Genomic DNA, 27,597 nt, shown 5'->3' with positions numbered 1-27,597 from the left:
GATTTTTACAATTCATATACTGCACACAGGATTCATATCCAGAATATATACAGACTCCAATATTCCAATAAGAAGAAAACAACCCAATTTGTCAAAAATGGGCAAAAGACTTGAACAGGCACTCTGCTACATGGGATAATCAAATAACTAACAAGTGTATGAAGAGATGTTCAAATCATTTATCAAGGAAATGCCAATTAAAATCACACTGATAACTTGTACACAACCACGGAATGGTTAAAGAAAATTCCAAATGGTTTTTTTTTTTAATTTTTTTTTTAATGGTCATTTACGTTTGAGAAAGAGAGACAGTGTGCAAGCAGGGGAGGGGCAAAGAGAGGGAGACACAGAATATGAAGCAGACTCCAGGCTCTAAGCCATCAGCACAGAGCCCGATGCAGGGCTCACACTCATGAGCCGTGAGATCATGACCTGAGCCAAAGTTGGACACTCAATCAACTAAGCCATCCAGGTGCCCCCTCAAAATTCTAAATGTTTAACTGACAGTCCAAGTAGAGGCAAGACTGCAGAGCAACTAGATCTCACACACCTTGTTAGCTGAGGGTATAAAATGGTACAACCACTTTGGAAAACTGGCACCATCTATCTATCAAAGCTGCCGACACACACACTCTGACCAACAATTCTGCTCTCATATGTATACTCAACTAAAATGAATATATATGTGAACCAAAAGATATGAACAAGAATGATTACAACAGCATTAGTCGTAACTGCTCCAAAGTAGACACTACTCAAATCCATTTACAATAAAATTGTGGTATATAATTTGTGATGGTTTTTAGAAATAGTCACAAATTTTGACACCTCTCCAGAAAGACGTGAGGTCAATGTTCCCTACTCTTGAATTCAGGCAGGCTCATATCTATTTCAACCAACAGTATAGCAGAAGTGACATTATGTGACTTTCAAGGATAAGTCATTCTCTGGAAGCATCTTCTGGGAACCCAGCCAACATGCTGTGAAAACCCAAGACCTAGTGGAGAATCCTACACTTAGGTCCCCTGCTGTGGTCCATAATCCCAGATGATTGTCTTTAAGACATCCCAGTCGAGGCACCATATATGTGAGTGAAGGATCCTCTAAATGATTCTAAACCCCAGCCACTGTAGAACAGGGACAAGCTACGCCCACCAAATTCCTAACCCACAAAATCCATGAGCCAATAAAATGGTTGCTGTTTTACCCCACTAAGGCTGGAGTAGTGTGTTATACAGTAATTAATAACCAAAACACATGTTTTGTAATGTGTTACTGCATAACACATTATTATGCAGTAACAGATAAGCAGAACAACAGACCTATTAAAAAAACAAACTATATGCAACAATCTTGATGAACCTCAGACACAATGCTAAATTTAGAAAGCTTGGTAAAAAGGACTAATGTATAAGGCATAATATATAGGGTATAATTTCATTTACCAGGCAAAACTAAACTATAGTTATAGAAGTCAGAACAGTGGTTACCCTGGGTGGGAGTAATTACTGGAAAGGGGCACAAGAGGGGCATCTAGAGCGCTGGAAGAGCGACTGTCTTGCTCTCGGTGATGGTAATTTTAGTGTGTTCACTTTGTTAAAAAAAAAAAAAAATCAATGAGCTAGATCCTTAATATTTGTGCTCTTTTTCAGTATGTGTATTATACTGCAGAAAAAAAAAACTTTTTTTTTTTTTTAATTAGTAGAAGTTGGTAACTCAAATAGACACAAAAATGTGAAGGACACATGAAAGATGACACCGTTTTTCAGGCATAAGTGACCAGGTAGTCCCATTAACTGAACAGTAAAATGATGGGGCAAACACACATGAGCAGGGAAAGCAGACCGTGTCCTACTCAGTTCATGTCCAAGGATCTACCTCAGTACTTCTCACAGTCACTCCAGCCTCCAAGACTCTCCTCTCATTTCCATCCTGCCTTCTGCCCACCCCTCCCTTGGTCTCCTTTTTTCCTTCCCATCTCCCAGATGCCTCTTAATGTTGGGGTTCCCCAGGCTTCCATCTTCAATCCTCTTTTCAATCTGCATTTGCACACATGCACACACACATGCACACACACAGCCATTTCTCCTGTATCTTCAATCTCAGTTGATGGCATCATCACCTACTTGTTCTAACAGAAAGTTCAGAGTCAACCACCAATTAAGACTGCAGTTAGCTAAATCCCATGAAAAGAAATTTAACAGCATAAGCCCAAGCTCCCATGTCGGACCGCAAAACTAATGCCTGAGTTTGAAAAAGATAAAACTTAGACACAACAAGCTTAGATACAGCAGTGTATGATGTAATCAGCAAAGCTATTAGAGCTGATAATAAGAATACAGTATGTAGAAGGCACTATTCTTCCCTATACTTATGGAAGAAAAATGCTATATCCAAAGCACTACAATCCTAATTCAATCCTAAACACTACAGCTTGAAAATGGAATTAAATCAAAGGAAAGCCACCAATGTGGTAAAAGGACATGAAATCATGCCTTATAAGGAATAGCTAATGAAGTCAAGAAGACTGATGACCATCTGAGTATTCCAGAAGACATTATATAGAAGAGAGATTCAGCTTCTTCTAAGTGTTTCCAAAAGACAGAAAATGGGGTAGGAGAAATAATAAAGATGACTTCCATTCAATATAAGAAAAAACTTGCTAACAGTCAAAACTTTATTGAAAACAGGATAGGCTGTCTCTAGACCAGTGATTCTCAACCTGGGATGATTTTTGTCCTCATAGCCAGGGACGCTGCTGAACATCCTACAATTCAGAGAACCCCCTCTCCCAACCAAGAATGACCCCTCTAAAATGTCACTAGTCCCACCTGCTCAGGCGGTAGTGAGTTCCTGGTCACTGGAAGCATTCTATTATAGACCAGACAATACGCTAATATCCAATACATGACTTTCTTTCTTTTTTTGTTTTAACGTTTATTTTATTTTTGAGACGGAGAGAGACAGAGCATGAACGGGGGAGGGTCAGAGAGAGAGGGAGACAGAATCTGAACAGGCTCCAGGCTCTGAGCTGTCAGCAGAGTCCAACGGGGGGGCTCGAACTCACAGACTGTGAGATCATGACCTGAGCTGAAGTCAGATGCTTAACCGACTGAGCCACCCAGGCACCCCCCAATACATGACTTTCAAAAGTGGTGGGACATGAGCTGAAAAAAGATGTTCTGTTTCCAATAATTCTCCGGAGAAAAATACCCTCAAGTATATTAAAGCAACAATGATGGCAGTGATGATGATAAATGTTTACTGAGCACTTACTGTGGGCCAGACACTATACTGAGTAATTCAGATCCACATCTCACAGTTCATTCTCACAGCCACCCTGAGATAGGTATTATTTAACTTGATGTGACGGCAAAATTAGGCTGCCCTAATGTCACACAGCGGTTCATATTTGAACTCAGATCTATCTACCTGACTTCTATTGCATACATCGTGGCCCAAAGTACAAACATTAAACGACTTTCAAAGCTTTTGTACTCCACAAAACAAATGGATAAGCACATATTCTAGAATTGGGACAATATCTGATCAGGTCTGTACTCACTGCAAACCTAGCTGCCTAGAAGAAAGAGGAAAGAATTATCTGAAGTAGTCCTGTGATGGAGGAGAGAACAATTATCCTGATTGTCCCCAATTGCCTACTTCTGTAAGAGCCAAGAAGCTCTTATATACCCATGGAATCTCAGTCAGAAGCTGAAATTAATGATGACATCCCTTTATCCATAGGCGCGAAAGCTCAGGATGGACAGACGTTTGAACATCCCCGACTGGGAATCCTGCCCTTAACAAATACACTAGATGCAGATACATGGTTTCTTGGCTGCCTACACTCACGCCCATCTGGCAGGATGGCAGTGTGCCTGCTCACATGTTGGTCAAACTGTCACTAGGGCATAGGTGCCAAGCAATGATAGTTTTAAATGGGCAGCTTGCATAGCACTGTAAGAGCCTGCTCTTCTGCAGAAGAAGAAGGAAAAAAAAAAAAAAAAAAAAAAAAAAAACTCCGTAATGATACTGAAGGGTTGCAATCACAAATGAAACATTCTTGGTCAATCTCAACATTTCAGTGGGAAAAAGATCTAGACTAGTGGAAAAGAATCTGACCAAAGAAATTCAATCAAACAGGAAAGGTACTTTGAAGACAAATAAACAGTTGGGCTAAAGCTTCTCACGCTGCCAATCTTTGATTAACACACGTCATGGTGATCTCTTAGGCAGAAAATCCTTGCTCAAGAAGTCCTCCTTGTTTTAAAAAAATGGAATGACATGCTTCTGCCATGTTCTAAGTAAGAAAGCAGAAATGCATTGATATTTAGCAGTCTGTCTGACATGAAAGAAGTTCTGTTTGTTGGGTGATTATTTTTTAAATGACATAAGTCTAATCGGTAGCCACGATAATCTTTTAAATATACAAAAGAAAGCAGAAACCAAGAGATTCCCACAGATGGGGGTGGGGGGGTGGGGAGTACGAATTTGTTAAGAGAAAGAAATCAAGAAATGAAGTGGGTGCTAAGAAAACAAAAACTGAGTAATTTAGGTCGCAAGTTAATAAATTATGACTCATGGCCCGTCCCTGGCACTTCCCCTGACTAAAGCAAGATGTTCCCAAAGTACATGTAGGTTCCTATTCCGTCCTTACAGATCGCTTGGATCACTTGCATGAAGCATCTAATGCTCTTCTTGTCTGGAAGTTCTTCCAGATTCTGGCCCAAGCCTAACCCCTAATGCTGCAATGGGAATCACTGTTCCTCGTTGGTGCTCAGTAATTTTCAAGAGCTGGCCCTCCTTCTCTGCACAGTTCTTCACATACAAGCATCAGGACAACTGACTGAAAAACCCGAGTCTCTCCTGTGCCACGATAAAGTCAATGCCATTAACTTGCCTCACTGGACCAATTTATTAACTCCTTATGCATTCACATTTCAGTTGCTCATGTCTTGGACCGTTAAGCTTGGTAAGAAACATCAACAACGAGTCAACAGAAACTACTCCTCTTGGGGCGCCTGGGTCGCTCGGTCAGTTACATATCTGACTCTTGATTTCCGCTCACATCATGAGCTCACGGTCTGTGGGTTCGAGCACCGCTTTGGGCCCTATGCTGACAACGCAGAGCCTGCTTGGGATTCTCTCTCTCCCTCTCTCTGTGCCTTCCCCCCTCCACTCTCTCTCTCAAAATAAATAAATAAACATTAAAAAAAGAAAAGAAAGGAAAAGAAACTACTCTTCTTCCCACATGTAAAGTGTACTAAAAGTAGCATTAAGAGTTTGGAAGTCCAGCAGAGTTCTCTGTGTCCATCACTGAAGACAGCGGCAAAAGTCTGAAATCTACCGTGATTCTTCTAGGAAATACTAGGGACTTAATATTCTGACATTTCACCATTTTTTGAGCTTTCCAGTAGGCATCTGTAACACGAAGCGCTAAGTTTAGGGCCATGGTTATACCCTGTTCATCCTGCAAACCTTGTCACTGCTACATAGGGCCTACAACAACCTCTCCAAATGTCATTTCTATCATATAATTTTCCTGCTCAAGAACCTGCAGCAGCAAATGAAACTGTTTATGAACTCTATAATCTAGCCAAGAGCTTTCCACACTCCTGAAGCAACTAGCCTTACTTTATCCTCCTCCTCCCCTTCACACGCCTGCTCCCTGAAACAGCCAGTTCTTAATTTTCTAGGACTTGCCTTTGCTCATGCCATTCTCTAAAACATGTGCCCACTTCCTCTCAAATCTATACATACTTTTTTTTTTAATTTTTTAATGTTTTGTTTTTGGTGTTTTTTTTTTTTTTGAGACAGAGAGAGACAGAGCACAAGCAGGGGAGGGGCAGAGAGAGAGGGAGATGCAGAATCTGAAGCAGGCTCCGGGCTCTGAGCTGTCAGCACAGAGCCCGACGTGGGGCTCGATCCCACAAACCATGAGATCATGACCTGAGCCGAAGTCGGACACTTAACCGACGAAGCCACCCAGGAGCCCCATACATACTTTTTTCAAGACTCAAGCCGTATCATACTTTCCTAAACCTGTATTAATTTTCACACTTTACTGCTCACTCACTTCCTACCTTCATTTTGATATGCAACTTACAGTGTGGTCAATTGATTTTTTATGAAGTTAAAATATGATTCAACTGAGCAAGGGTAGTCTTTTCAACAAACGGTTTTGGAAAAGTTGGAAATCCACAGGCAAAAGGAAAAGATACAAGACCTAAACTTCATATCCTGTGCCGAAATTAACCCAAAATGGATCACAGATCTAAACGTAAGGCATAAAATTATAAGTATCCTTCTGACCTAGGATTAGATAGAGTTCTGACACATGCATGACACCAAAAACACAATCCATATGTCAGTAAGTTGGACTTCCTCAAATTAAAGACCTTGGGGCCACAAAAGACACTAGTGTCACAGACGGAAAGACAAGCCACAGGCTGAGAATATGTTTACAAATCACGTATCTGGCAAGCACTTGTATCCAGAATATACAAAGGACGCTCTGAACTCAACAAGAAGAAAATATACAATCCAGCCACAAAATGGGCAAAAGGTAGGAACAGACGAGTCACCAAAGAAGACAGAAGAATGTTCCCCACTCGCCACCAGGGAGCTGCAAACTGAAGCCATGACGAGATACCTCCTGCACACCTACTGTCGCGGCTAACATAAGAACTACTGCCAACGCCAAACGCCGGCGGGAAGGTGGCGTAGCCGCACCTCCCACAGTGACAACAGCGATGGAAAACGGGCCCTTGGCAGTTTCTTCAGGGAAATATACACTTACCCCATGACCCAACATTCACACTCCTGGGCACTTATCCTATAAGAACAGAAACTCCTATTCACACTAAAACCTGTACGTGAATACAGGCTTCCGGCCACGGAAAGAGTAAGTCACAGGAATAAATGGCACAGGCTCAGGAATACAGTCAATAATGTAACAGAGATGTATCCGCAGATGGGAGCTACACACCTTGATATATCTGAAACGAAAGTGTGTCAACTATGCTCAAATCAAGGAAAAGAAGAAAACCTGAACCGGCACGCTCCTAGCAGCTTTGTGTGTCGAAGACAAACACTAGAAACAATCCACGTGTCCTTCACTGGGTTAATGGTTACACGAAATGTGGTCCAGCCCATACAGTAGACAAGCAGAGTACTATATCAAAACTAGGAAATTTACCATATTAATGCCATATTATTGGTTTACCATCAATACCATGTTAGTAATCAAGCTACTTATTCAAATTTCAGTTTTTACAGCCTTTTTACGCATGTACGCACAGTCCTAGAACATCTTATCATTTGTAAAGATTTGTGCAACCATCAGGAAACAGAATTGTCACTACACAGAAACTCCTCTGTCCTACCCCTTTGTAGTTTCACCACCCCCGCCCCTGCCCTAACCCCACAGACACTGATCTGGTCCCCATTTCTACAATTTTATCATTTCAAGAATGCTATATAAACAACTTCATACCCTCACACAGACCTTTGAGCCCCACCCAAATTGTTACATGTAGATAATCTTGTTCCTCCTTATTATGAGTGGTGTTCCATTATATGGCTAGACCACATTTTATTTAACCATATTTACCCACTGAAGATGGATGGGGTTGTTTTCGGGCTGGGGCTATTACAAACAAGGCTGTTGCGAACATTCATGTACAGGTCTTTGTATGAATACGTTTTCATATATACCCAAGAGTACAACTGTTAAGCGTCCATTTAGCTCTTTAAGAAACTGCCGAAACAGGAGTACCTGGGTGGCTCAGTCGGTTGAGCAGTTTGGCTCAGGTTATGATCCCTGGGTTGTGGGATTAAGCCCCACCTCAGGCTCCGTGCTGAGCATCTCTCTCCCCTTACCCCTCTCCACTGCTCGTGCTCCTAAGATAAAAATAACAGGGGCATGTGGGTGGCTCAGTCTGTTGGGCATCTGACTTCGGCTCAGGTCATGACCTCACAGTTCGCGAGTTCGAGCCCAGCATCAGGCTTCACGCTACCAATGCCGCAGAGCCTGCTTGGGAGTCTCTCTGTCTCTGCCCGTCCCCAACTCACTCATGTGCATGCGCGCGCTCTCTCTCTCTCTCTCTGTCTCAAAAGAAACTGTAAAAAATTAAAACAAAAGTTTTCTGAAGGCCTGAAAAACCAGTAAGATTAAGCCTCTTAAATGTTATAACCTGAGCTTAGTTTTTAAGAAACTAGTTTTTAGAACGTTTATCTGGATTCCCAAAGACTTTTTCTTATTATCTCTAATAAAGAATTTATACTTAGATATGATCTCTTTGTTGATATCTGTTGCCTTATTATATAGTAAACTGCAATAAGAAGTGAAAAGATGCAATAATGCCAACAATAAAAGTTTCTGTTTCTATGGATTCCAGACATAGCTTACAGAAACTAAAGGTTTAACAGCACTTTCCAGCTCTCAGTATTGTGATATGTGATCACAGTGCATTTATACATAGTATCATCAAACAATGGCATTTGTTCAGCTGTTACTTGGCAAAACTGGAGAAAGCAATTAATCTGAAATAAAGCTGTAGTTATCTTGGCTAGAAGATTTCTAACTTCCTGATTTTTAAAAATTTTAAGTATAACTGACAATTAAATGGATAATGGAGTCTCTTTTGGGTTCTTGAAACAAGGAGTTAGCTGTGGACCAGGCATCCACATGCAAACAGCAGCATGACAGCCGGTCTGCAAAGACATGAAATAAATGCACAGAAAGAACCAGAACACCCCCAAGAGTGGGGAACAGGGGTGCTGCCCTTGTTCCTAATGACTTTCCAGTTCCTCGGTCCCTCGTGGGACCAACTGGATAGTGAGGTCCATAAGAAAATGTGTCCTTCCAATAAAGTATGCTATTTGTTTAAAAAGTGTATGACAGAGCACTCCTAAATCTCCAGCTAATAACCGTGCAATTATATGACTCCACCTACTACAACATCCCTCTTAATGTATATGAGTTTATTGACAATAGCATCTTCCTGTGTGTACATGTTTAATGTTCATCCTAAGTATCGGTCAGTTTGTACTGGATCCAAGTTTTCAAATCCTAGAGAACTGGTTCCCATCCAATGGGCCAGAAACCCATAGAGAGACAGCAGTTACTGCAAAGAATCATCAAAATTCAGGTATTTACATGAAGACTAAAGAAATAATATGACTCACACTGTGTTTTTCCAAGTTAACCAAGATGCTGTGGCTGATAAAATTCTTAATAAATCTACTGGAGAATGCCACTATAAGGTAGTTTCTTGCCATTAGTATTTATTGATGAGTATTAAAAATCGAAGTCTTAGTAGGAGGCAAGGGCACACCTAAGCCCTCTCTGGGCTCTCCAGAGAGCATTCCTTTCTGAAAGAGCTGCCCATAGGTCACCCAGGACAAGAGTAGCAGACTGCTTGGTTTGAGTGCAGAGATGTGAGAACACCGGGAGAGGCGGGGCAGCAGCAATTAGGAAAGCGCATGAAATGACTCCAAAACAGCAACTTCAAAATGCCAGGTATTTAAGGGTATTCAGGAGCCAAAGTGGGGAAAGATTAAAGAGCACAGCCCTCTTCGCTTACAAGGCCAAGCAGGAACATATTCTCAGGAATTTCGGTCAAAGGGGCCAAACGCATCCTAGACTACAAACATATCCTACCTACTCTGTCGGGTGCTCTGTCAGGATTCTATCACCTTTCTAAATTAATCTTGTGCCCTTATTAAAAATTCCGTCTTTTCTAAATTTTATCTACAAACACTACAACTGCAAGAACACACTGTACCTAGCACACTTCCTGACATCTACAAGTTAGGCGCGGTATCCTGTGAATAAAGGAGTCCATTTCTGTTCACCCTGAAAAATAACCTCGGCAAACACAGAAAATAACCTACCAGCCCGAAAAATGTCCTCCAGTCCTATTCAGTTACGAACCCACTCTCATAACCCATCAAGACCAATCTTCATGACAGCCTCACCCACACACACAGAGGCAGCACTTAATTCCCCTTAGGTTAGCTGCCTGATCCATGGAGATACCAGCATCTGCACATCCGCATAAATTCAGGACTCATCCTTCATTTGATAGAAGGCAAATGTTAAAGCTTTGCTTCATTTCCAGGAACAGGAAGTTTTCTTTTTCAAATCAAAAATCCTTTCAAAATTTTATTTTGCAAATCAAAATTCTATTCGTTGTACACTGTATCTTATTTGGGAGAACATCAAGGCAAAAATATATAGTTGTCAAAATAAGAATCTTATTTTTTTCTTTTCCAGACATGTAAGACATTCACTTACATATTTACCATTATCCCACATTAGTTCTCAACTACAAAAAAAAAAAAGGGGGACCTATTTAACAAATTTTAGGGTCTGTCAACATTTTGAATGCACTGCTGTTCTGATATATACACTTGCTTCCTGGAATAAAACTTAGCCTAAGCTTTGCATAGAACCACTTCCTGGGCACTTACTAGCTTACTATATGCCAGATTCTATGTTTGACACACTACTCCATTACCGCATTTGTTTAACATACACCCTCTCATAATTTTTGCAGTACTAAACATAAGAAGAAGCCATTACACTATAAACCTAACATCTGTACTCGATATTAGTACTAAATTTACAGTGATACCTAATACCAGTTTTTTTTGTTATTAAATTCAAGTTGCTTTACTGTTTAAAAACACAATCAGGGGGCGCCTGGGTGGCTCAGTCGGTTGAGCGTCGGACTTCGGCTCAGGTCACGATCTCGCAGTCCGTGAGTTCGAGCCCCGCGTCGGGCTCTGGGCTGATGGCTCAGAGCCTGGAGCCTGCTTCTGATTCTGTGTCTCCCTCTCTCTCTGCCCCTGCCCCGTTCATGCTCTGTCTCAAAAATAAATAAATGTTAAAAAAAAAAAAATTTAAACAATAAAAACACAATCAGATCAGCAATGTTGAGGTAGGTGCACAGTGAATACCATCTGGGATCGTTTCAGCAGAGAAAGCTATTATTAAATGACTACTTAAGTTACACTCCCTTCTATGGGTAAATGAACATAACCTTATCTACCCAGAAATTTAATTCTAATTACTACATATCATTTTCAACAGCATAATCTAAAATGATTGTGTAAAGAACCCTTGCTTCCCTCTGAAATGGCTTCAGAATTGTAGGCTACATTCTCCCCGAAGACCTGCTCAGCGTGTCATTAAAAGGTGTCTCGATTCTGATCTCCGAAAAATAAATGGTGACATTTTCCCCCCTCTTGTGAATTCGGACTCAACAGACAGGCAATTCCAGTTAGAAAGAAAGAGACAGAGAAGGAAGCAGGGAAGGAGGGAGAGGAAGAAGGGAGGGAGGGAGAGGAAGAAGGGAGGGAGGGAGAGGAAAGAAAAAGCATTTATGAGGCTCTTAAACAGTTCCCAAAAACTGCCACCTCTACTGGGGTGGTATTTCCAATTGTTCCAAGAAAGGGAGGTGGGGGAGGGAAAGGAAGAGTCGATACACAGAAAAACAATAACGAGTGACTCGACAGAAAAGAAGTTAGAAACATGGATGGTCTCAACAGGAATCGAGCGTCCCCCTCTCTCGGGCTCCCAACCCAATGACTCTGCAGCTGTTCGTCGAATCACCTACATCACCTAAGAGTTTAGAGACCAGAGCCACAAACTATTTCGGCGCTGGGAAAAACTATTCGCTGCCTCGAATGAAGTTGCATCAGTAAAGGGTGTCACTGTGGCGTCCAGGGACAGAGAACAGAGAAGGAACTGTCAGAGGAATACGAAGATCCCTTACAAAACGACCCAGGGAGTCCACCGCCTTGCACCATGCCCTCCAGGGCAAGCTCTTACCGGGCCTCACCCGGACACGGACAGATTAGTAAGGGGACAGCCCCCCACCCTAAGGTTCCCGGGCCTGGAGTGCTATCCGGGGGGGGGGGGGGGGGGGGCAGTCTCCTTCTCCACTCTCAGTTCCTAAATCAAACGTCACCTCCTCTGGATGCCCTCCTTCACCCCCATCACTCTGGCCTACTACAATCGCCTGTCCTCGTTTCAAGGGAACTTTTCAGGGTCTGCAAACTGTAGTGTCTGCTTTTAATGCGGTGTTTCCTCTCCAGAATGTGAACTTCACGATGCCAGAAGGACCTCGTCGGTCCTTGCTAGCACGCGACCCCCGGCCCTGACACCGGGCCCGGAGCGCCCAGGACGCGAGGCACGTCCGGCCGCGCGAGAACGTGCCGCTAGGCCTGGGGGGCCGGCTTGGCAGGTGCAGGAAACCCCGGCGGCGGCTGGGCCTGAGGGAGGCAGGCAGGAAGGGACGCCCGCGCGGCGCCGCCCGAGGTCACGGCTGCCCGGCCGCCCCGCGCCGGCCCGGCCCCCGACCGCCCCTCCGCGGCCCCCCACTCGGCGCCGGCGCTCGCGGCCCGCGGCCTCCCTACCCCGAGCCGTAGACGCGTTGCCTTCTGCACTGTACGAACTTCCCGCCGCTTTCGCCGACTTGCAACTCCTCTGCGGCGCCGGCCCCGTCACACCCTGCAGTATGGAGCCTTCCCATTGGCTCGGGGCGAGCGGCAGAGGCGGGGCAGCCGCGGAGCAGGGCGGAGCCCGCGGTGGCCCGCACCGCCTCCCCAGGCATGCCGGGAGCTGTGGGCTGGCCCTCCCGCTGCATGCTGGGAAATGAAGTCTTTCCCAGGCACTGTGCGATCCGGGTCCTTCTGCCCTCCTGGGCTTCCGGGAAGGGTGGTTTCCTGCGTTCGAGTGGGTCCTGATCGGATGATGTGCTCTTCGGTGTTGTTGAAACCGAAATAAATGTTGTTCGCACTGTTCGCAGTAACTTGTTTATTAAATAAGTGTGTTGACAAAGGGTTGGATGTAAAAGAAGCCCTGTAGTCAGGTTAGCTGTGGGTCTCCTCTGCCTCCTGGCGCTTGCCTTCTGCCACCTGCGCCACCACCCAGGAAGACTGGTCCCCTGGCAGCGTGGTTCAGTGTACTCTGGCCTGGGTCTGAGAGCAAACAGCCCGGAGTGCAAACCCTAGCTCTTTCACTTTGTAGATTTGTGACCTAAGGCAAGTTATAACCCCTGTGAGTCTTGCGAGCTGTTTGTCGGGATTAAATAAAATAATCCATAGACAGTGCTTTTCACACAGTAGGTGCTCAGTAAATAGTAGATAGTATTAATATTATTCTGCCCACTGATTGTCATACATCTAAATCCTATCTTTCAAAGCCTACTTCAATGTCTACCCAACCTCTGTAGAGTCTCCTCTATAATTCTCTTATGCCATGGTTTCCTTTGCATTCACAGTAAATTGTCTAAGCCTCCATCACCCCTGGGGCTGTAAGCTTACTGCGACTGAAACAATGTTCTAGCTCAAAATCACCAAAGCCATAGGCAGACGGGTATTGGTGAGGAGGGTCGTTGGTGAAGATAGGTATTCCCCTGGATCCTTCTTGGCAAGGTCACCTCCAGTAAACTGGGTCCCTCAGCTGAAGGTCACTGCTCTCTGGCCCTCCCCTCCAACTTGCAAAGATAGCTCCTTCCCTTTGTGCCTCAGATCTGCAAATAATAACACCACGATGAACATTTGTCAGCAAAGAGGTCTCATGATTCACACGTCTCATGGGTGTGGAATTCGCCAGCAAGACAACGTGTCCAGAATCCATTGAGAAAAAGACACTCTGCACACACACAGGCACGCACACTCACACGTGCACAAAGAGGACTTGGAACAGGATTTAACTGTCACATGGTGACTGTGTTTCTCCAACCTTACTATACGTGTATGGAAGAATTGTCCCTACTGGGTTGACAATCGGCTGGCCTTAAAGCACAATTAAGTCAGCAGCAATGCATGGAGGATTCCAAGGTGAGAATGGAATATATTTATTCTTGAGCTCATGGTTACATCACCCTCAGTTGGGTGGCTTACTGTTAAATGCTACTTAAATGTAGCTGTGTTCCAAGGCAGTTGCCAAACCTCCCACACCGTCCACACATGCTGAGATGTCCTACCAATGGAGAGCATGGCAGGAGACCAGTCCAAGCTGCCATCACAGAGACAGCATGTCTATGTGAAATGTTGTAGATGGGAATACACCCCTGGGACATAGGAGACTCTCAACGAATTTGATGAGTTGATAGCTTGGTATCAAGATCAGGGGTGCCTGGGTGGCTCAGCCAATTAAACATCAGACTTGGGTTCAGGTGATGATCTCGTGGTTCGTGAGTTCAAGCCCCGCGTCAGGCTCTGTGCTGACAGCTCGGAGCCTGGAGCCTGCTTCAAATTCTGTCTCTGTCTCTATGCCCCTCCCCTGCTTGTGCTTTCTCTCTCTCTCTCTCTCTCTCTCTCTCTCTCTCTCTCTCTCTTTCTCTCAAATATAAAATAAAACATAAAAATTAAAAAAAAAAAAGATCAGGGATGTGTAGAAAGTTGACCAGTGAGAAATTGCTATGGCCAGGTTTTAAAACTTAAGAACTGAAGTAGAGAGGGGGCACCTGGGTGGCTCAGTCTCTTGAGCATCTGACTTCAGCTCAGGTCATGTTTTCACAGTTCATGAGTTCGAGCCCTACATCGGGCTTGCTACTGTCCACCTGTCAGCACAGGTCCCACTCCAGATCTTCTATCCCCCTCTGTCTGCTCCTCCTCCCCCACTTGTGCTCTCCCCAAAACATAAATAAATATTTTTTAAAAGATTTTGAAAAGAATTGAACTAGACAGGAAAGGTCCACGAATATAACCCTGCCATATATGCAAAAACATCTACAGTTCAAACAAATGTTTACTGAGCACTTACTCTGAGTCAGGGAATAAATAAGCTAACCTCTGGGAACTCTGGGGATTCTGGTCTAATTAATGCTTAAGGAGCCTCTATCATGTATTAGGCACTGTCCTTTTTCAGGTACATTATTTCAATTCTTAACGAGGAAAAAAATATCTCAAAGAGTTTAACTTATTCCAGGCCCCCTGAATCTACTAAGTACTGTTTTGACTGCCCCTTTATGCATAGCCCCAGAACATTAGGAAACTTCTAATAAAGAAATATTTTCAGTTCAGGAGTAGAGTACAAGAGGCTATCATAGTCAGCTAATGGGATTCCTGGCTAGCAGAACATCACAGATAAAGCAGGGTGACCCATGAGCGGGTTCAGCTCAATGAATAAAAATTTTCCAACTTTCTAGCAAGGGCAGACCAGCCAAAAATCTATGCATTGGATCAGTATTGATTTGCCAGATAGTCAGGCCCCAGATTGCCCTTTTTTACTTCCAGGAGCCCCCCCAGCTCTGGTAACCCTAGCACAAAGGCACAGTAACAATAGAATAGGGCACTTGGAGTAATACAGAGAATGTTGGTATTGGCTACACCATGGTGGAAAAGGTCTGTGAAGTTCAAACAAATATAATAATCACCAAGAGGCAACATTGCCCTGGCAGGCTGCCCAGCAGTCGCTGGTTCTGCTCATCAGTCAATTCATGAGTCCTAGTCCTTGTTGTTTTCATCCACAGAATGGGAATAATCACCCTGGACCAACCAGTTCTCTGCCTTCCTAGGCTGATGGGAAGGAGACAAGGTAATGCCTAAGAGGGCTTTGATCTACCTAGAACAAAGCTGCTAGGGTGTCATTACTCAATGTAGGCAACCTAACAACAATCCAAGGAAATATTACCTCCTGGGAGGAGGAAAAAGGGAGAGAAGGGAAGAGTAGAATGTGTACAACAGTCTTCTGACTACCTTGCCCCTGGTTTTGATGCCTTGTTTCATCCCAGGTGCTCAGAGCCATTGTTTCCATTTTAGCAAGGACTTTTGAGCATCTACCATGTGCCAGGCAGTGTCCTTACTAAATTTATAATCTAGTGGGGAACCCAGATATATATGTCTACAAATTCCAGTAGCTATGATCTTTATGAGCACTTACTATGTGCTGGGAAAACTACCCCCACTAACCCTGAGAGGTGAATAATATGATCCCCAGTGTCTAGGTGAGGAGACAAAGCCCCAGAGAAATGAAGTGATTTGTTCAAGGTCACTGCTGGTGACTAATAGAACTCTTTGATTCCATACTCAGCCTGCTATCAATTACAGCTGCTCATAGTGGACGATGAACAATGTAAGGGCTGACTGGTGGCACAGGGGTACTCTGTGCAGTGAGAATACAGAAAGAAGAGCAAGTTGCTCCGCCAGGCTTCATAGACAAGGGGACAGACGTTGATCTAGTTACTCTACTGAACTAATCTGGTGAGTCCCAAAATAGCAGAGACAGGTCCTTTTAGATGTAATGACAGAGTGATTGATGATTATAGATTATTCTGAGGTCAGAAGTGGATGGAATTTTAAAGGCCTAGGAAAATGTCTCCTCCTTCCTCTTTTCTTCATCTTGAAAATGATGATATTGATGATAATGATGATGAAGATGAAGATGATTACGGTGATGATGATGATGAAGATGATGGTGATGATGATGATGAAGATGATGATGGTGATGATAATGATGAAGAAGAAGATGATGATAGTGATGATGATCATGAAGATGATGATGACGAAGGTGATGGTGGTGATGATGATGATGATGATGATGGTGATGATGATGGTGATAGTGATGGTGATGAAGATGATGGTGATGACGAAGATGATGGTGATGATGATGATGAAGATGAAGATGATGGTGATGATGATGATGCTGATAGTGATGATGATGAAGATGATGGTGATGATGATGAAGAAGATGATGAAGAAGATGGTGATGACGATGATGAAGATGATGATGATAGTGATGATGATGAAGATGTTGAAGAAGATGGTGATGATGATGAAGAAGAATATGATGGTGGTGATAATGATGCAGATGATGATGATGATGAAGATGATGGTGATGATGAAGATGAAGATGATGATGGTGATGATGATGATGCTGATAGTGATGATGATGAAGATGATGGTGATGATGATGATGAAGATGATGAAGAAGATGGTGATGACGATGATGAAGATGATGATGATAGTGATGATGATGAAGATGATGAAGAAGATGGTGATGACGATGATGAAGATGATGATGATAGTGATGATGATGAAGATGATGAAGAAGATGGTGATGACGATGATGAAGATGATGATGATAGTGATGATGATAAGATGATGAAGAAGATGGTGATGACGATGATGAAGATGATGATGATAGTGATGATGATGAAGATGTTGAAGAAGATGGTGATGATGATGAAGAAGAAGATGATGGTGGTGATAATGATGCAGATGATGATGATGAAAATGATGGTGGTGATAATGATGAAGGTGATGATGATGATGATGATGGTGGTGGTGATAATGATGAAGATGATGATGAAGATGATGGTGATGATGATGAAGAAGATGATGATGGTGATGATGATGAAGAAGATGCTGGTGGTGGTGATAATGATGAAGATGATGATGATGAAGATGATGGTGATGCCGATGGTGGTGGTGGTGATGATGGAGGTGGTGGCAACAGCTTCCCTTCATTGTTTTAAGCATTTTCCAGGAATTGTGCTAATCCTTTACAAACAAAACTTCAAGAAATCGTCACAATCTTTTAGGTTAGTATTATACACCCTTTCCCCCACTGCAGAGACAAGGAAACTAAAGCTCAGAGAAGGCAAGGAACTGGCTCAAAGTCACACAGCTAGTAAGTGATGCAGCTGGACTGTAAGCCAAGGTTTCAACCAACTCAGAAGATGGAATGTTTAACCACTCCCCATGCAGTGCACCAACCGTTCATCATTTCATGTGTTTCTATCCCCTGAGCTGGTTTTCAAGATGCCATTGCTGTTTGTCTTCCCCGAGTTTTGAGAGATTAATGGTACAATAAAATTTAATGTGTGCACCTCCAAGAATGACTGCATTGTTTTGCAGCGTGCTGGTGAAATGCTCTCAGCCGGAGATGCTGGTGGATAGGTTGCTCTCTGCCTACTTGAGATGAGTGGCAGATATTATCTACTGACACTCAGCACACATTTCTACCATCTTCCACTCCCCCTTCCTACTGCAGAGGCTGCAAATCTAAAACCTGCATTTCCCAAACACCCTGAAGACTCTACATGTAAATGAGGCTCCACCAGTGAGATTCCTCAAGGAATTTGGAGAGCAGAAGCGAGGCATCAACACAGTCATGGAGTCTTAGGATCTTTTGCCACAGTGTTCCAATGCCATGTGCCTTATTTCATAACTGTCAGAAGGCAGCCGATCTGGTGGCAGAAGCAGCTTCCTGATCCCTGGGTGGCAGGTACAGTTGTGAGTTTGTGTAGTAGAGAATCTAACCTTGCCCAAAAAGAATTAGGACCTTCACCTGGGTTTGGGGGAGGTGATTTCTAAGATCTTGAAATGTCATGCTTGATTGGAGTGTCTCTATTTGCCTGGGAGCCTTGGGTCACCAGATGGTCCAACAATAAGATTTAGGGTGGGGATTGGCCATGCCAGAAGAACCAACAATGCGATTTCTGGTGGGTGCTTTGGGTCACACTGAATCAGTCAGCCTCCAGAGGGACGAGAGACTGAGATCAGCCATGTGGGCAATCAATCACACCTTTGTGGTAGAGACCCAATAAGAACTCTGGACACTGAGGCTTGGGTGTCTTGTTGGGAATCCTGATGGTATTGTCACATGGATACTGGGAAGTAACACTGTCCTAAACCTTACGGGAGGAGGACCACAGAAGCTCTACATTTGGAATCCTCCTGGGCTCTGCTTGTTCCCTTGGCAATTTTAATCTGTATCCTTTCTCTGCAATAACCCCTACCCATGAGTATACCATCAATTGGCTAGAACTGTCACAGCATTATCTTAACTCACAAGTCCTAGTTGGCAGCCTCCTCATCCTTCCCCTTTTTTGACTGTGGCAGAGCAAACAGCTTCTCTGGCAAGGCAGTTCTGCAGAGTTCCAGCTAGAACGGCTAGTCCCGCCCTTCAGCGAGTTTATAAAGCACTAACTCCCTGTATTAAATCCCTTTGTGCTTAAAATACCTGGAATGGTTATTGTGTCCTGTGTTAAACTTTAATCCAGGGCAGGAGCTGGCTCTGATAAATGACATCTTGTATCGATTCTGACATGCAAGCTTTTCACACTTTAATGTCGCTAAAACCAGGGTATGTCTTGCAATCAATGCCAATTGTGATTGGCAGTGATTTCATTCTTTCTTTATCAGTAGCACAGAAAATAATGGGGTACGTTATGATTGGTGGATTTCAATAAATTCCAGGGTACCTGGTACTTGCTTCATTAGAACTTCTCTCCAGATGATCTCTCCTATTCACTGCACTTCCCACATGGCACACTGGATCTGACACTCCCAAGCTCCCAGGGGCATGAGCATTCCTCCTTTGTCCTACTCCACACTTCTTGGAAGTGGAGACAAATGTCCTTAGAGAAAGAGAGAACAGTGTAGTAATATGATAGCAGCATGGGTTTTGTGAATGAGACAGACCCGAGTTTGGGACCTCCCTCTGCCACTTAATTGCTGTGTGACCTTGTAGAAATTATTAACCTCACTGAGCCTCTTCCCTCACCTGTAACTGCTAGTAGTTGTTAAGTGAGACAGTGTGTACAAAATTCTTGCCCCCTTGACCACTCAGTAAAAGTTGGTTTCCTCCTTCTGTTCATCCCTCTCTTACTTCCTTCCCTCTAAACATCATGAGGTCCACTTCTCACATCGCTCCACCTCCAGGAGCCCAGCTGCAAGCAGCTGCAATCATTGATTGCCAGTGGCTAGCCATAGACTCAGGTCAAATACATATACATGTTCACATCCCGTTGCCAGGCTGCAGACTAGGAAAGGAAAGAGGGGTCTTCCAAAACAAAAGCAAACTGTTGGTTTTCTTTTCAACCCTCCAACTCATATTGTGTTTACTATGTCCAAGATTCTGGGACGAAAAGCATTATATGTGAGCATTGTTATGAGACTCAAAGGGGCTCTGAGCAAAACAAAACCATTCTATCACAAGAGAATTGGAGAGACTTGTTGCCCAATATAATCACAGCGTGGAGAAGGCATTTTTCCCATTTTTCCACACATCATCGCCATCACCACCACCTTGCTTTAACCAAACCCATAGCCTGTCACTTAATCTATAGGCAAACATTTTTCAATAATAATAACTGAAATATTTTAGCAGTTACTGGGTGTCAGACATGGTCCTAAGTACATTATATCTACATCTCATTTGGTCTTCCCAGGACTACCTTCTGTGAGGTAGGTGCCATTATTAGCCTACTTTACAGGCAAGGAAATTGAGTCTTGGAAAACTTGGGCAACTTGCCCAAAGTCACACAGCCAGTGAGTGGTGGAAGCAGATTTGAATTCAGCTGTACAATGTCTATGATTATACTCTTCCTGTATGTCAAAGGGAATGTGGGATTTCGCAGTGTAGACTGGCAGATGGCCCCTGACTGTCAGAAATCTGGGATCTGGTCATCGAGATAAGTGTCAAGGTCAGCTGCAGGAGAACGCTGAGTGGGCCAGGGCTCCTTGAGAAGACAGAGTGGAGTGGGCTACATTTTGTTATATGAATTCCCTTACCCTCCTCTCCTCCCATCAATTTCTCTATACCCTGTGGTTTCTCCCCAGCTCAGGCAATAAGGACACTCCAGTCCTGTGCCTCAGAGAAAGAAAGCCACGAGGAAGAGAGCCCGGAGAACAGAGATGGCAATTCTCAGCTTTTAATTTAATTTTTTAAATTCATTTTAATGTTTGTTACCCACAGCATGAGTGGGGCAGGGGCAGAGAGAGAGGGAGACACAGAATCCGAAGCAGGCTCCAGGCTCTGAGCTGCCAGCACAGAGCCCGATGCAGGGCTCGAACCCATGAACGGTGAGATCGTGACCTGAGCTGAAGCTGGGCTTAAGTGTCCAAGGTCAAGGCCTTGGAGGTAAGGCCGGAGCACAGGGAAGTTTCAGCAGAGCAACACTAAGGGCGGAGGAAGGGGAGAAGGAAGAGGGAGGCGAAAGGCTGAGGTGCCAAGGTGTCCCTGAGAAGCGCACTGTGTGTGTCCTGTCTCTTCCAAGACCGATCCCAGACAGAACCCCACGCGGGCTAGAACCCCACGTGGGACACATCTGCTGTGCCCCAGGGCAGAGGGTCTTGCCTTGTCTCCCAGACTCTGGGCTGCTACCTGGGCCTTGGCCACTGCTTCCACGGTGCTACGGGCAGAATGGTGTCTCCCCAAAGTTCATATGTGCAAGTCTTAACCCCTGTGTCTCAGAATATGCCTCTGTATTTTAGAATATGCCTCTGTATCACAAACATTAAAGATAGGTCTTTAAAGAGGTGATTAAGTTAACTTAAAATGAGGTCATATGGGTGGGCCCTGACCCAATATGACTGGTGTCCTTATAAGAAGAGGAGGTTAGGAGGCAGACAAGCACAGAGGGACAACCACGTGAGGTCATGGGGAGAACGGGTCGCCTCCAAGCCCAGGAGACAGGCCTCAGAAGAAAGCAGTCTTGCCACCACTTTGCCTTGGGACTTTGCAAGAAAATACACATCTTCTGTTGCAGCCGGTCTGCGGTGTTCTGTTAGGGCCCCTCAGGCATATGTGACCAAAGCCTGGAGCTTCAGACCTGCGAGGCTGTGCACGTGGGGCCATCCCACCCCGCCGTCTGCTCCCCCTGCCCGCTCCTGAGGGCCATCTCCGCCGGGCACCCGCAGGTGCGGCCACCTGGCTGTGCACCAGGCCAGGCGCCCTTTCTTCGTCCATCACCCTGTTTGGAGGGAAACTTCTGCGAGGCCAAAAGTGTGGACTGATGGAGAGAAGCTGCCAGATGTGCGCTTTCGAGGCAAGCTAGATGCTAGATTGACACGATGCCAGGAACACAGCAGAAGGGGACACGAACGGACATACGCTGCACTTGTGTTAGGGGAGGCTTCGCGAGGGTATTGACCTATTCAATCCTTTTTACCAACCGGAAGGGCAGGTCTGATTACATTCCCCAGCCCGTGAGAAACAGAACCTTGGACAGCGGTTGTGGCTAGTTAGTAACAGAATGGGGCTTCCTGCTCAGGACGGTCTGACCCCAGAGCTATGATAGCCCCACACTGCCCACGAAAACTAGATAAGTGGACGTCCTTCCTTCTCTATTTCTGCACAAATGGCTCCGGCTAATGCCGTGAGACAGAATGAATAACCAGCAAGCTGATGGATTACACTCCCTTCAAGCAAACGAGCCAATTGCTGTGTTGCCTCTGTGGATGTGGCTTGAGCGCACGCCATTCGTGACCGTCGGTAAAAGGAACTCGGGCTGCAATTCACCAGTATGTTTGAATGTCCCCAGGATTTGCATTTCACACCGGGGAGCTGAGCTCAGCCAGGATTTTCACAGGCTAACACCTGCAATAGAGGCAGAAGGCATGATTTAACTCAGGCAGCATTTAGCTTTGGGAATTAAAATACGCGCCAAAGGATAATTTGCGAACTTGATCCTTCTTTCCCCCGACCGTCATTGGTCTTAGGTGGGCAGAGCAACAGGCCTCAGGTGTTTTAAAACTTTGCCAAGCAGCTTTAAGAGGATTTGAGACACATTGCATCCACTTGCAATGGATGTTTTGAGAAACCCACCTCTTTAACCCACACGTTATACGTGTACCGTTGTGCAAAGGTTTACTGAGCACCTACGATGCCCCAGGCGCAGTGCTCGTTCTCAGGATGGGGGGGGTGGGGAGACGAGACAACATTGCTGTCTCTAAGAGGCCACGCTCTGCTGGGGCAGATGGACACAAAGCGACAGTCACAGGACAGTGATGGCTACATTACGAGAGGGGATTGCTGTTCCCCCCCTCAAGTCCTCGCGAGGAAAATTCCATCCTGCGACCCAGGGAAAGCAGCATTAGAAAGGAATTTCAGCCCTCTCCACTCACTCCCCCCAAATAAGAAGTGACTTGTCAGATGGGTAGCCTGTGAGAGGGAACTAAGGCATGGCGCGGAGGGCCTTCCTCTCCGATCTGCCTGCTCCTCCAAGAGGTAAGAAAGCTCGAGTCCCTACGGGTTCTGCCTTCCTGACTTGGGTCTGGAAGCACACGCCTCTCTGTGGAGGCTCACAGGCGTGGGGCAGAGAATATCATTGCATCTGGCTGCTTATGGCTCGACTTGGGGCGGGGGGAGGGGTGCTCTAAGGTTTAGATTAGGGGCCAGAGTCTCAAGGAAGTCCACAAGTCCACAGGTGAAGCCACATTCTCCAGTGAAGCTTTATGACTTGTAGAGATGGCATTCTGATACTCGTCGGATTCTATGTCTACATTTCAATTTATTTCAGAGGAAAGGAGATGGGGGTTAGTTCATTGGAGTCCTGAACTCCAATAGCTGTGACCAGAGGTAAGCAAGAGGAGATAAAGGAGAATAAAAATGAATGAATGAATGAGCGAAGGAATGAATGCATGAATAAATGAGGAGCGATATCTACTCTAGCAGGGGGAGTGGACCGGTAGGTGAGGCTGGGCCCTCGAGTGAAGTTCCGAAGGAAGAGTGGATGTGAATTAAACAGAGAGGGATGGGAAGGGCATTCCTGGCAGAGGGAAAGGCGTAGGCAAAGGCCCGGAAGAATGAAAGAGGCTTGGTGCTTTTAGAAACCACAAAAGGGTACTTGTCTTGTGACACTCCATGGCCTACACCTTCCTTGGCCGTGGCCCTCTCTCTGCATCTATGTCTTTGTTCCTTCAGCTCCTGCCTGGCCCTCTCTCAGATCCCCTCCAGCCTCCTTCATGCTACCAAAAGCATTGTCACGATGGTCACCAATGAACACGTTAATAATTACAATGACCATTGCCCAGGGCCTCCTTACAGTAATACACTCTCTCACCACTCTCATCTTTTTTTTAATTTATTTATTTTGAGAGTGGGGAGGGGCAGAGAGAGAGAGAGAGAGAGAGAGAGAGATAATCCCAAGCAGGCTCCACCTTGTCAATGCAGAGCCCCATGCGGGGCTTTGATCTCACAAACCAGGAGATCATGACCCAAGCCAAAGTGGGACACTTAACCAACTGAGCCACCCAGGTGCCCCCCCCCCGCCCCCCGCCATCATTTCTCATCTTCTTAAGACACTTTCTCCTCTTGGACCTTGCAACACACCTCTGCCATAGTTTCTGTTTCCTTTTCTGAAAACTTTTTTTTTTTTTTCCCTGTGCTTTTGTTAGCACTTCTCTGGCTCCAACTTCTGAATCTTCAACGCCTTTTTCTCTCTGTCTCTGTCCAAATCCAGACAGATTTCAGAGGGTGCAGATAATCCCTTGGGGGGGGTCATCAGCACATAGTTGGCTTGTTAGAAATGAGGAGGGGCTATATATGAGAATGGAGGAACTAACCGAAGGAGCGAGTGTAGACTGAGAAAAGGAATCCGACCGTTCCGCTGGTAATGGTGGAATTGTTTATAGCACGCTAACCTCCCGTGGGATGGCGGCCGAAAGGGGGTGGAAACCGAAGGGGATTCCATCCTTGAAAGAAGAGGAAGATCAATGTTTACCCCCCCCCCCGGTGAAATCTTTGGCTCTTTAATGAACTGCGCCCCCATGAGCAAAACTCCAAGAAGCCCAAGGGAGGAATGTTTGGAAGGCTGAAAGAGCAGACAGAAATTTCAGCTGCTGCCCACCACATGGGAGGCTGAGTCAGGAGCTCGAGCCCTACCAAGTTGGAGGAGCTTGACGAACGTATCAGGCTATCTCTGCCGAAACCCACCAAAGACCCTGACTTAAGAGGAAAAACTAGGTCCAAGGACCTGGGAGCTAAGAATCGGAGGCCCCACCATGTCAGTAGCTTGTGTAGGCAGGGCTGGGATTCAAACCCGAGGGCCCAGCCATAGCACTCAAGCCCTCAACCTCAACCACATGCTCAACCCTTAACCCAAGCCCCCCACATCCTTCCTCTAAAGCACTCATCACCAAATTCAACACCCGATGGCATTGCACACAGAGCTATTCGTCTCTGGCACTAGACTGAAGGTCCATAAGGGCAGAGGGCTTGCACGATGACTGACAACAGCCCAATAAATATCTATTAAATGAATAAATGAGTAGTTGGGGATGGCCGACTCACCAAAGCTTGTGTGTGTGTAATGTCTTAATATATTTTTTATTAGTGAAGACATATGATTAAAAATGCCTTCCTGTCATATAATTTCACACACCCCCTTATGATCCTGGAGTGAATTAAATCACCAATAATCACTCTGGTTGGTAGCCAGGTTTATTTGTACATATCTGTTGCTGACTATTTTTAAGCATGATCAGGAATTTTTAAGCTTGATATGAATGACTCAGTATTTTGATTAATCAGCTCAGTAGGGAAAATCTCCATGGGTAATCAGACTGAACATAAAGATTGGGCATGCTGAGACGGGGGGAGACTGAGATTGGAGGGAGACTGAGATTGGGGGGAGAGGGGTGGGGGAAAGAGGAAGACAGAGATAAGAAATTTTTTTTGTAGTCAGAAAGGCAGTTTGAGCCAACGCTACAGAACTTATATAAAGTTCCTGTTTTATCATGAACAGATTCGCAGCTGTTTAGTTTCCTGTGGCTGCCACAGTGACCACAAACTTGGTGACTTAAGAGACATTTATTCTCACACAGCCTTAGTAGCCAGAAGTCCAAAGTCAAAGTGTCAGCAGGGTCATGCTCCCTCCAGAGGCTTCAGAGGAGAATCCTTCCCTGCCTCTCTCTACAAGCTCCTGGTGCCCAGACATGTCTTGGCTTGTGGGCTGCATAACCCCAGTCTCTGCCTCTGTCTTCATGACCACCTTCTCTGTGTGTATAAAATCTCGCTCTCCCTTCTGTTTTGAGGACACCAGTCATTGGATCTAGGGCCACCCTAAATCCAGGATGATCTCGAAATCTCTAACTTGATTACATTTGCAAAGACCCCATTTTCAGATAAGGTCAAACTCACAGGTACAGGGCTTGAGACGTGGACATATCTTTGGGGAGGATGCTACTGAACCCACCGTGACAGCTATGGCCAATATAACTGCCATCGTGCCCTTTCAGGAAATCAAGAGAAGAGACTGCGCTGACAATTTCCCACTGACCCCAGGTGCTGCTGGGCATGACTCCTGCTCCTATGTATCCTCCCCAGGTTGGAGCTGCTCTGGCCCAAGTTTCACCACTCTACAAGGTCCCTGCTCTCCAGAGAGGAACAGAGGCCAAAAAAAGGGTTAAATCAGCAGCTCAAGCTCACACACATGGAGGCGTCAAGGTTTGATCTTAGCTGCGTCTTCTCCAAAGCCAGCGATGTGGCCATCCCACACTCCCAGAAACACTCCCATTATTAGAGAGTCGCCGTGTTCTTTAAGCACCTTTGTTAAAATGCGAACACTTCCTGAGAGAGGTTACCCAAGCCTTCGTGGAAACCCAGGTCGTAGCGGACTGTATTAGACCACCCTCTTCTAGAACACAAGAGATCCCATGGGTACACATGTGGGGAGAGAGGCAGTAAGGAGGAGGGTAAGTTCGCAAATTGAGAAACTGAGGCCCAGAGACGTCAGGTGACTTGACCCAGAGTACACAGCAAAGAAGCAACACAACCAGAAATCACAGCCGGGAGTGCTGGTTCTGCACAAGGAGACTCGGAAGGCGTCAGCTACTTCGAAATATCCTTTGCTGCCTATGCCAAAGGGTTGCTGTCGACAGAATGGAATCGAAATAGCGAAGGCCTCGATGGACTCTGCCAAGAGGCTCCGTTGGGGGAACCCTTCCCACGAGGCCCCCCTCCCTGCATAGTTCAGACAGGAGAAGTAACAAGCAGGGAGCTGAGGGTTAGAGACCCGAGTTCTGGTGGTAGGCCTGCTGCTAAAAATTCAAGTGACCTTGGGCAAGTCACTTCTTCCCCTCAAGCCCCAGTCTCCTCAACTTAAAGCAAAAAGATTGAATTGGATCATCTCCTCGTTGCCTCTAGCGCTACGTACTTGTGCATCAGCTTCTAGAGCTTGTACAAGCTTCAGGGCTAACTGGACCCAATTCACACCCCCCCAATGCGTGTCCGGTGTCTGCTTTTTCTGGTGTCCTTTCCCCCTCCCACTGAGAGCGGCCTCTGTCTGTTCCAAGGGGGAACCACCCTCTGGAACGTTTACTTCATAGTTGGGAGGGGCTGACCCCATTCCCACTTCTGCCCTGGAGTGGGCCTGTGACCCAGGTCTGGCCAGTCAGGGCAGTGAGCACCCTGAAAACAGTGACTAGTTCGGGGATAGACGCGTGGTTCCATCTGAGCCAGTGAGATCCAATCCTGGGGCTTTTACTGGAGATATTGGGAGAGGGGCACCTGGGTGGTTCGGTCGGTTAAGCATCCAGCTTCGGCTCGGGTCAGGATCTCTCACAGTTCATCGGGCTCTCTGCTGTCAGCACGGAGCCCACTTTGGATCCTCTGTCTCCCTCTCTCTCTGCCCTTCCCTCCCCACACTCTTTGTCTCAAAAATAAATAAGCATTAAGAAGGAAAGAAAGAAAGAAAGAAAGAAAGAGGAAAGAAGAAAGAAAGAAAGAAGAAAGGAAGGAAGGAAGGGAAAGAAAGAAAGAAGAAAGGAAGGAAGGAAGGAAGAAAAAGAAAGAAGAGAAAGAAAGAAAGAAAGAAAGAAAGAAAGAAAGAAAGAAAGAAAGAAAAG

General features: G+C 45.4%; 1 protein-coding gene across 6 annotated transcripts in view; it reads right to left on the bottom strand.

Moving 5' to 3' along the window:
- The window catches only part of VRK1 (VRK serine/threonine kinase 1), an 83,049-nt gene extending 70,477 nt beyond the window's left edge, over positions 1-12,572 (bottom strand). For 5 of the 6 annotated variants that reach the window (XM_045060494.1, XM_011283524.4, XM_011283526.4 and 2 more), the window contains exon 1: positions 12,430-12,572. The gene's annotated coding sequence lies outside the window, so the exon portion shown is untranslated. The remainder of the gene's footprint in view (positions 1-12,429) is intronic. The other variant, XM_011283527.4, reaches the window with a different exon arrangement.
- Positions 12,573-27,597: the final 15,025 nt, after the last annotated feature.

The sequence above is a fragment of the Felis catus genome, chromosome B3 (genome assembly GCF_018350175.1).
Source record: "Felis catus isolate Fca126 chromosome B3, F.catus_Fca126_mat1.0, whole genome shotgun sequence".
Classification (NCBI taxonomy): Eukaryota; Metazoa; Chordata; class Mammalia; order Carnivora; family Felidae; genus Felis; species Felis catus.
The sequence above is the reverse complement of the archived record's forward strand: the minus strand, read 5'-3'. Positions and strand labels throughout refer to the sequence as shown.